At 26.4% G+C, this 7,631-nt stretch overlaps 1 pseudogene; it reads right to left on the bottom strand.

The window, feature by feature from the left end:
• Positions 1-4,891: 4,891 nt before the first annotated feature.
• Positions 4,892-7,126, bottom strand: LOC129289296 (pleiotropic drug resistance protein 1-like; annotated as a pseudogene).
• Positions 7,127-7,631: the final 505 nt, after the last annotated feature.

The following is a 7,631-nucleotide window of genomic DNA, read 5'->3' as shown; positions in this document are numbered from 1 at the left end:
TAATATTAGTTATCTTTTTTAATTATTACTTTTCAAAGTTCAAATGGAACGGGTCTAACTTTGCATGTACGATTCCTTCCCAGTCCCACTTGCATACGTTTATTTTTATTTTTTTCATTTTATTTAATTTATAATTTTTGTTATAAAATTATAACATAAACAAGAATTTACATTTATTTAGTTATAAAATTTTTATGTGCTAAATTATATTTTTTTCCTTAAAATTATTCTCGAAAGAGTTATAAGCACCCTAAGCAAATTATAGAACAATGCAATACATAATATATACTCATTGTTTAAAACCATAGAAACGTTGTCATTGTTTTTGACGATAGGCAACGTTACTGTAGTTGAGGAAACTTTTTAAAACTAAAGATATTGACTTAATATCGACTGCTTAAAAAGAATAGAGTAAAATACTCTTATATACAAACTTTCTCTCTATTTAAAAACATACTTCTTCTGTTCAAAAATTTTTAATTAAATCTTATTTTTTAATAAAGTAATTATCTATTTTTAAATTAATTTTATTTTTTTATATTTACTCCTATTAAATATCCTACAATAAATATAAAATGATTATCAATAGGGACACTTTTGAAAAGAAAACAATAATTACACCTCAAAAAACTAAAAATACCTTATATTTTTTAACATCTAACTCCTTAAAAAATGTTTTACATTTTTGAATAGAGGGAGTACAATTTAGTTCAATTTCTTACCTCTTTTAAAAATATTTTAGAATATTTTAAAAATTTATATTAAAATAAATTTTATTTACTAATTTATCCCTCACCGTAATAAATCCCAAATTATAGTATTTTAACGGTTACATAATTTTATTATAAAAACATATTTATAAATTTTAAATTTAAATTATTTATATAATCTCTCAAATGCATGCCATGTGATGAATAAAAATATGTGTTTGAAATATGTTTTTAACAATTTTAAAAAAACATAAGTAAATAAGTTTCAATAAATTTGATATAAATTAAAATTTTATAGCATGGTAAAAATTAATGAATTTTATAATATAATAATAATTTCAAAATATATTCATTATATTTTTTTAGTACATACAAAAAAATATTTTTTTTGAAAATATAAATTTTTAGATAATTCTTGAGTTAAAGAAAGTATTTTGGTCAAATCAAAGTTTAAAAGTTAAACTTAAAGGTAAACTAATAATTGGATAGATGGAAATAGAATCTCAAATATATGAGGGAGATTTATGTAACATATATTTTAACTTTAAGAGAGATTTATATGAGTTTTTAAAATAAAAAAGGAATTTATATAATTAAAGTATAATACAAGGATGATCAGTATATTTTACTAAAAAAAATAATATTGCACTAGTTTTGAAGATTTGGAATTACATTACTTCATAACTTTCTCAAAGTTTCTTCTCCCTAAATACTTTGGAGATAAAAATATATTTTAGACCTTAAACAATAGTATCCGTTAGGATTTCTATGGTCAAGGCTCAAGCAAGAATTCCATATCAAAGTATCGTTAAAATCAGCCGATGGTTTATTTCCGTCTTATATATTAAAAAAAAAAATCAACCAATGGTTGCCAAATTTGAAGCTAATATAAAGTTATTTATTATTTTATTCTCTGAAAAGGAGTAATAAATATAATAATAATAGGCTGCTTCGTCTGACGAAATTTTTTTGAAAAATGTGGGGTGGCTGCTACTAATTCTTTGAACGTCGTTCGGTCTTTATGCTTAACTAACAGTCTTGTTATTATTCAATGTGTGACAGGTAAATGTAATGTGTCGTTATCTTGTCTATACTATGTAAGACAACTTATGTGGTTAGATAACAAATTTCAAGGTACTGAAAATCGAACCGATCATTGAACCGGTCAAACTCAAGAGTCAGGGGTCATGGGTTCAACCGAAGGTTAAACCGGAGTCAGACCGGTCATAATAAAATAATATAATTTAAATAAAAAATATATTAATTCTCAATACGTTCATAAATATTCAAGTCTTAATATTTCATATAACATATAACAATAATTCTAACAATAATAAAGTATAACAACATTTCTATATTTTTTTAAAATAAGGTTAATTAAATGATAAAAAAATTTCAATGAGTTAAAATAATAGAAATAAAAATTTATTTTAAAATAAAAGATAATAAATGAAAGTGATATTTTATTTTTAATTAAATAATTCAAATTAATAATATAATATATATTCAATGATTAAAAAATAGATTTATAATATAATATAAAGTGATATATTTTATTATTTAATTAAATAATTCAAATTTAATATGATTTCTTTTTGCTTCTTTCATCCCTTCATCTGACATAAGTATATTTTTTTTACCCTATGACTCCTATTGACCTATCATTAATCATTATCATGTCAAAAATAAATATACATCTTGGTTAATCATTATCAATTTTTTTTTAAATTTCAACCCGCCCAACCCGCTTGAACCGAGGGGTTGGGCGGGTTAATCCGGGTTAATCCCGGGTCACCCGGGTTAACTTAAAACACAATAAAAAGAAAACCGGACTGGACACATGGCCGGGTCATCGGTTCACCGGTTGAACCGTCCGATCCGATCCGGTTTTAAAAACAATGACAAATTTATATCAAAGTTATAATTGAATTCTAAATATCTTCCCTTCATTTTCTTAAAAAGAAAAAGAGATATGGTTGTGTAAAACTATCAAAATGGTTTTCCATGGTATAAATAATCTCATAATAGCCCATCTGTCCTCCTCTCCAACATGTTATCTTACTCAAAGAACTTGACGCAATTGTTTTAGGAGATATCAAATCAAAAAATATTTGCTGGCCCATAAGAAATTTCTTAAAAAGATTAATTGAGAAATATAGATCATTGAAAAATGTTTTGAATCAGATTTTAATTTCTCTTTTTAATTCACAGTTAGATTATTGTTTTTATATTAAGATCTACATTTTCAAAAATTAAAAAAAAATATACATGATGAAAATCCCTCAAACTAAATTGGTCAATAAAAATTCAGCTTACTTAATAAATCTCTTGCTCCAAAATAAAATTATGCTTTATTCTGGGGTCTTAAGATACAAGAATATAAATTATTCGTACAAAGTAATCTAGGGAAAATATTCGTTAAGGATCCCTATAGTTTTTTAATAGCGAAAAAAAGATCATATAACTATGAAATATCACAACACTTCTTAGGACTTCACTGAAAATAAGATTTAGAGGAAAAAGACCTGATTTCCTTTGTTACGTGAATAGAAAATATAACTGAATGGATATTCACTTGTTACTAATATATGATTACTTGCCAATACTTGAATGATTGCTTATTTATTCAAAACTAATGTTTATATAATTAAACATGTTCTATTAGCTTTTATAAATTATGTTGTTCAAGAAGAATGAGCAATGCTTGCTACTTTTGTATGATTATTTGTCAAAATATGAATGATTGCTTGTTTATTCATAACCAATATTTATACAATTAAATTTATTTTACCGTTATTAACAAGCAATCATTCCATTCAAGTATTGACAAATAACTACATGTAAGTAACAAGCAACTATTTGTTAATGAGCAATTTAAAAAAAATTATAGAATATGTTTAACTGTACAAATATACGTCTTGAATAGACAAGCAACCCTTCAAGTTTTGACTTTGAAAGTTGAAGACTTTTACAAAAAAGTCAAAGATGAATGCAAAAACACTACTAGAAAAATGGAATTTAGCGAGGGACGAATCTCTCGCTAAATGCCATTTTTCGTAGGGAAATTGTATTTTAATTAAGAATTTTATTCCTTGTTAAATTCATAGTTAAAAAAAAGCTCGTTAAATTTAGTGAGGAATTATATTTCCCTCGCTAATTAGTAAAGAATTTAGCGAGGGATTCAATACCTCGCTAAAATTAATTAAGGACTGAATTCTTCGCTAATCCCTCTCTAATACTATTCAAAATTTGATAATTTTAGTGAGGAATTAATCCCTCGCTAAATATGCTTATATTTAAAAATAATTATGCCACATTATCTGTCATGTGTGATGTCAACTTGTGACATGTCATCAATAATCTCATGCTTTGTCAATCACTATATCACCTACCATCTCGTATCCTATTACCCACCACATGTGTGACAACTAATGACATGTCATTGTCTACCTTGCGCCATGTCACTTGCTCCTTACCATATCATCTATTCATCATGTTTATGCCAAAGCTAAGGTTTAAACTCTTGACCTCATATGTTTCAAGCTTTATGCTCTCCTTTTTTGTTAGTTGAACTGAAAAGTACCTACAAGCATTATATGAGAAATTAATTAAGTATGTATATATATATTATTTAACTATATAAATATATCAAATAATATATTATAAAAATATACACATATACATATTAAATTTTATTTTCAATTATTAATATGTTAAAAATATTTATATTTTATTTAAATTATTCTTTATATTATATTTTTAATAAAATATTATTTTATTAATGAAAATCAACTTAAAATAAAGAAAATATTAAATAATTTTATTATTAATATTTTAGTTAATTTTTAAATTTAATTATTATTTTTAAATGAAAATAATTAAATGTATAATTAAAAGTTATTGTCAAAAGTTAATTTTTTTTTTGTAGTAATTAGCTAGAAATAAAATTTCTCGCTAAGTTCCTCGCTAATTATCTTATTTCAAAGAGGGATTGATAGTCCCTTGCTATTTTCCTCATTAATTCTCTTATTTTAGAGAGGGATTGACAGTCTCTCATTATTTTTTTCACTAATTCTTTTATTTTAAAAAGAGATTGATAGTTTCTCGCTATTTTTCTCGTTAATTCTCTTATTTTAGAGAGAGATTGATAGTCCCTCACTAATTTTCTCATTAATTTTAAGTCAAGCTACGAAATCAATATCTCTCACTAATTTCCTTGCTAACTTTGTATTTTGGAGAGGAATAGATGATCTCTTGCTAAATTTTCTCGCTAATTTGCATTTTTTTAGTAGTGAGAAGACAATGAGGGCAACAACAACAACAGCAATAACTCCAACAAAATCATCTCTAAATCCAAAATAACTTCAAAGAAACTCATTCACTGCTACACCTCCCTCAATGGTTGTCATCACATCTCCATATTGCGAAGCCAATAATCCATACAAAGTTCACGCTACTGGACATGCTCAATAGTACTATCTCCACCATACTGGAATCCCCTGTTTTATTTCATGCTCATTCATTAGCATTTGACAAATGAGTTGCATTGTTTATAATACGGCTTATTAGAGTGTTTATATAATATATATATATATATATATTTATATATTATACTTACTATTCTTGGGATGAGGAACCCTGAAAAGAGATTCCACACTGCATAAAATGCAACAACAACAATGGCAGCAACATGATAATTTGGAGTGACAACCACAGTTATCATGCCATAAAAGGTGAAGTATAGGAATGTAAAGTACATAAAGAAGAGATACCAAAAGAATTTTGCTACGGTCCAATCAAATCCCATCATGGCATATACTATCACACCATACGTTACAACTTGTGCCAGAATATAAGGTAGCTCTATTGTAACCTGACAACACAAAACACAAGATTTCATACCTTAACAATAATATACAGTCCGATCATACTACATGAAAATTGCATCTTTATTAGGATTGTTGTGTAATCATTGATCATTACTTGTGCAAATGCACAGGGGAATGCTGAGTGCATTCCTACAGCTTTTTCTCTATAAAGTACAGTTCGTTCAATGGCCACTACTGGTTGCATTGAAGATGCATTTTGTATCCCTAGGAAGAGCACAGCATTATACATTGAACCCATGGGATTATATAAATCTTGTTTCTTCTTTCTACAAGATTTAAAAAGGAAGGATAAGATTGAACATTGGCATGAAGAAGAAGGATGTAGTGCAGTTCAAAGAGGTTTGTGAAATGGAGCTTACATTTTGAATCCAAGATCCCAAAACATTATTCCAAAGATCAAAGCTATGAAAGTCGTGAACAAGTGCCTCATTACAGTATATGAAGGGTTTCTCCAGTAGGACCAGTGTTACTTCCACAAGCAAGCCATGCATTGCACCAGAAATGATTATACATATTGTGTAGCAAAATAGAGCTATTTTGAACTATTAATAGGCTTGCTCAATTCTGCTGAGTTCTTTGTTCCTCCTAAAGTAAGCCATATACATGATGCTTTTAAAATAGTCTCGTTTACTGAATAGTTAATTTATATTAAGCTAGGAAAATACTAATATGGTGCCTTTTTATATAAATTTTATGCATAAAAGCACTGATAATATTCATAAATGCATAATGTTTCCGTGTTTCATCAGTCAATGCCTGGTTTTATTGTTCTGGGCGTTAGTCTGGACAGGCGTGATGCTTCTCTACCGGTGCTAAGAAATTACTCTCAGTGCCTCCTTTTTATATTATATATAAAAAAATACACTGATAATACTCATAAATGCATAATGTTGGTGTATTTCCGTACAAATTCAAAGCGACAATATATATTAATAGTAATAGAATATGTATTTTTTATGAAAGACTATGTATTAATTTAACTGTCAATTTAAAATCAATAAGTATATATTATTGTTTTAATTTATTAGGAATTTTTAAATAAAATAATGCATATCAATAAAAATTATTAAATATATTTTATAATATTATTTTTAAAAAAATAAAAAATAAATTTTAAAAAATATCTTCATTTAAAAGAATATTAGAGGGAAAATACAATGAAAAGAAAATATTAAGAAAATATTAAGAAAACATTTTTAATATTTTATTAATGGGGACAGAGAGCGCATTTAAAAGTGTCGCTTTCGTGATCAACTCATGGCATCTAGAAGCCTTATTTTATTTAAAGGAGTTTTGACTTTTGACAAAAAGTGTTTTTTTCTTTTTTTTCTTTTTTCTTCTTTTTTTGGGTGGGGAATGCATCTTCTGGAAGACTGTGATACGGGCACGGGGCACGGGTGGGATTCTCTTTGTGGGATTTGTGGACAAACAAGTAACCAATTAACTCTTCCGGGCATTCTCCCATTTTCCAGATGCAGGCCGCTTTGCTCCCTTCCTTCTCAAGCCATATTCATTCACCACACTCATGGCTTTTCACCTAAATATCATCACAACCCTCCATAACTTGACAAAAATAAAAAAGTTGCTCTCCTCTGTCGCATTCAATTCCTAAATCACAGTGAAAAGTATTCCACTCATTTAGTATTATAAAATATTTTTAATTAAATTTTATTCTATTAATTAATTAATTACATTTAAAATTATATATATTTTTATATTTATTTGTATTTATGTGACGTTTTAATTATCATATTTTATTAATTATTCTCTTCAAATTATAATTACTCCCTCCATTCAGAAATATAAAATATTTTTTTAAAAGTTAGATGTTAAAAAATGTAAGGTATTTTTATTAATTTTTTGAGGTGTAATCATTATTTTTTTTAAAAAAAAAGTGTCCCTATTGATGAATGACTTTATATTTATTGTAGGGTGTTTAATAGAGATAAATATAGAAAGATAATGTTAGTTTAAAAGTAGGTAACTATTTTATTGAGGGTGAGATTCTATTAAAAATACCTTACATTTTTAA

Source organism: Prosopis cineraria, unplaced genomic scaffold (assembly GCF_029017545.1).
Source record: "Prosopis cineraria cultivar Desert tree isolate PC_DT_omini unplaced genomic scaffold, ASM2901754v1 PC12, whole genome shotgun sequence".
Lineage (NCBI taxonomy): Eukaryota > Viridiplantae > Streptophyta > Magnoliopsida > Fabales > Fabaceae > Prosopis > Prosopis cineraria.
The sequence above is the reverse complement of the archived record's forward strand: the minus strand, read 5'-3'. Positions and strand labels throughout refer to the sequence as shown.